Source organism: Bactrocera tryoni, chromosome 2, assembly GCF_016617805.1.
Source record: "Bactrocera tryoni isolate S06 chromosome 2, CSIRO_BtryS06_freeze2, whole genome shotgun sequence".
NCBI lineage: Eukaryota > Metazoa > Arthropoda > Insecta > Diptera > Tephritidae > Bactrocera > Bactrocera tryoni.
This window is the reverse complement of record NC_052500.1, coordinates 79,200,088-79,204,019: the sequence shown is the minus strand read 5'-3', so window position 1 is coordinate 79,204,019 and position 3,932 is coordinate 79,200,088.

Here is a 3,932-nt window from a genome sequence, read left to right as displayed (position 1 = left end):
GGTAGTCCTGCAGTGTTTTAAAAATCTCAGACTTTTCTCGATGTAATCAAATTTTTTAGTTTAAAAAACTTAAAATTTTACTTTTTAACTACTAAACTATCTCTCTCTGCATGATTCATGCAACAGTATTTTCGACATGTCAAATTTTTTTTCTATAAAATAAAATTTTTCAGTTTACGTTAATAAGAAGTCTATCTAAAAGAAATAATCAGAACTGCAAAAGAAGAAAACAAAATAAATGAAATCGATACAACCGGTTTCAAGCATTCAATATGTAGATAGAGATAGGAACTTAGATATAAATTTATACAAAGTAATGTAGTTTACTTGAAAATGTTGGTGTGAAGAAAAAGTTAAAATTTCAAGTGAATAATTGTAAAAATCCTAAATACCATCAACTACTGATTTGAAAATGCCCTCTCGAAAACAACGCGTTTGAATTTTTACAAGCTGAAGTTGATAGGCCAAAATGGCTTAACATTTCATCGAATTATCCAGAAAATTTCTTTCACTTCTATGACAATTGAATAATTTTTTTTAAGACTCTAAAGTAGAATCTATCGTTAATAGTGATCATAACCCCTTAGACAACGTTTTTGAATTTTGTTTTACAAAAATCAACCAAAAAGTTTGATATTCAATAAAATATGTGTTTTATTCTAATATTTTAATCTCTTTTTTTATTATTTAAATTTCCAATTTTAAATTAAATTCCCAATTTCAATCCTTTCTGAATAGTTGCTTCATACAACTTGCACTCACTTGTTAAATCTCCACAGCGATAGTTTGCTTCATTCTGTACGAATTCCATTATTGCTTTATGTATTTAATTATTGCTTCTTTGCATATTCATGTACTGGAGAAGAAAAGTAAATTAATAACCCACAAATAATGCCTGAACGAGTTTCATTCCAATATCACTTTAGTCCACTTAAGTTTATGACAACTCAGTAAAGATATTCGACACAGCATTGTGCGTTAATAACACACTTGCAAGCAGTAAATAACATTTTCTGCGAACTCTTCAGCCTTAAGTGCCAATTGCAGCATAATTTGTATGAAAAGCAACAAAAACAAATCTGTTATTATTTGTACTCAATTTACACGGTGGCAAAAGTTTGTATGCAAAAAGCGCTGCTTCAACGGAATTCACTTGCCATTATTTATAAGATTGGCTTTTTAATCTGCGCACAAAAGGATTTCCTTTCATTGCACACGTCGACGAAAGCAATTATACACATGTCATGCATTTTTGTGTGAAAATTTAATTATTTTGGAGTATTGAGAGGTGCAGGCAAGCTGTTAAGTAATATTCAAAGAATTTCAATTGAAAAAGAAAACCATTGATTACACACATTTGAATACAATTATTACACTACATTGATAAATAAATGTGCAAATATGCTGTGGGTATACTGCTACAATAACAAAGTGTGTGCTCGTGTGTGCGCCAGCCAATGTTGTATGTTAAAGTTACTCATACGCAACGTCAGCTCAGTCAAGCACATATCACAACATACAAAAAGGTAACTGAGGCAAATATTTTAAATGTAAAGAGTATTGAATCATTTATTTACAATGAACATTTTATACTCGAGTGAGTTTAAAGCAACTTGCAGACAATAAAACACACACACACATAAGTAAGGAAAACCAGCTGGCTTTAAGAATTTATGCTACTTCCTATGTTTTTTTTGTATTTGTAATGAATTCTTTTGCACAGCAATGTGTTGATATGTGTGTGCGGGAAAGCAGAAAATGTCATCGAATTATTTTATGAGAATTTTATGAACTTCAGTGTTGCCTTGGGAGACGACCACATACATTTCTTACATGTCTTTGCACGTTAATACTCTTATTTGTAGATGTGTGTGTATTATATATATATATATATATAAATGTAAAGGGTGCACCTTACGAGACATGGAATTTTGTTGATCATTAAGTTTAATATAAACCACCTACAAAACACGTTTATGAAGCGTCTAATCTTGATTTTTGACAGTCAGTTTGCTCCGAAAACGTCAGATATTTTTGGAATTTTTTAAGAGCCCATAGCGCGCAGGACACAATCTGTATTTGATACGCTTCCATTTTAAGATTTCGACATAAAATGCGCCAACTCCAACTTCCATACGTCAGTCTGAGTTGCTGCGAATAACGCCGAATCGACTCTCCACAGTCTTCGTCTACATTCTCAGCTACGGCTGTTTTCTATACTGCGTAATGGATGTGGTCTATTATGTCGAATATTATCCAATAATGAATGCTCGGTCTCAAGATGGGTGTTGCGAATAGTCTGTCAAGGGAAGGCTGCTGAAAAAGGTCTTTTTCTACCTTTTATACTTTTTAGCAAACTTTACTAGTGCGACAAAGCTGAACTATTGAGCTCTAAATACAAACTGAATCATTATTAATTTTTTTAGGAGCCATCGCTTATTGCTTAAACTATTCCCGTTGATATTATTGTCTCAATCCAAGGGTGAATAAAATAACTAATAATTTCAGCTCCAAAAAATCGCAAATATACCAATGCAACTACACACAAAATAAAAACAAGTATATTTTACAAATAACACTATAAAACAAGTGCAACCAAACTAAATTAACTCAACAATAAATACTCATAAATTTGTTTCTGACAGTTGGTAACGCCACAATTTTATATTGTTTGTTTTCACAGTGATTAAGTGTCAATAGACTCCTAAGAGTCGGAGAGAGGCTATAAAACAAAAGGCAGCTTGATGACTGAAATTAATAAGATATATAAACAATAAACACGATTTGACCGAGGTTGACCTTTCAACGCAACACTTTTCTCCACAACTTCGTTCATTTCGGTTGAAACTTTGTTTATTTGTATTATTGTGCTGTTCGTTTGCTGCCACAACTTAAATTATTACTTTATGCTGGTAGTAGTGGGGCCGTTATGAAGTCAGAGCATGTAAATAATTTCTTTGGCAGAAGGAAGCAGACAACAGTAATAAATAAAGTCTTTTCACAGATTATTTTAAATGTAGTGAATAGAGAACTTGAAGACGCACGAGTTGGGAAAAAGAGTTTTTGAGGAATTTAATGGCATGAAAGAAACACTTAGTTGAGTAAAGTGTTAAATAAGGTTTAGAGAAAAAATACGAAATAAATATGTACAATGTATAACATGTTAAGTCTTTTTAAAAATCTAAACGTCTTTTTTCTCTCCTGTATATAATTAATATATTGGGAAGTCGAAAAACCCCAATATTAGGAGCATAAATTTGTTTCTGCTAGTTGAGGATATTTACGGTTAAATTCCACTTGATTTTTTTCATGTTGCCATGTATATGTGGTGACATCTACTCCTGAAAGATGCAGACCAACCACAAAATGGCTTGAGTAGATATTTTATTTGCCTAGCAGTTCTCAGAAAACATATCCCACTTTCTACTAAAAAGTAAAGTAGAAAAAGTCGTAAAGCTCATTTTTGCAAAATATTTTATCTGCAGTTAATAATATAACATTTCGTCAAACAAAATCTAGGTTTAAATTCTGGTATATTCTCCAATATAAACTCATTTGGGCATGACCAGGGTATTTCAAGTTTTCCATGATATTTGTACTCCCAAAAGTAAACGTCAGATATCATAAAAAAAAACAAATTATTAGCGTCACGAGTCCATCTGTCTGTCCGCCGGTCTGTATATGGCTATGCACAGAGATATAGCACACTTACAAAATTTTGTTTGAAACCATTTTTAGGCAATTTTTTTCAAAATATTTTTTTTTTTTTAATTTTTTTTAGATGTAAAATTATATGACAAAAAAACACTTAATTGAAAGAAGTTATTTTCCTTTAAATTTTTTTTTTGTTAAACGTTCACCGGTTTCGGCTGCACACAGAAATAGCACTCTTTCAGAATTATGCAAACCAAATTTTATAAATTTAAAAAAAA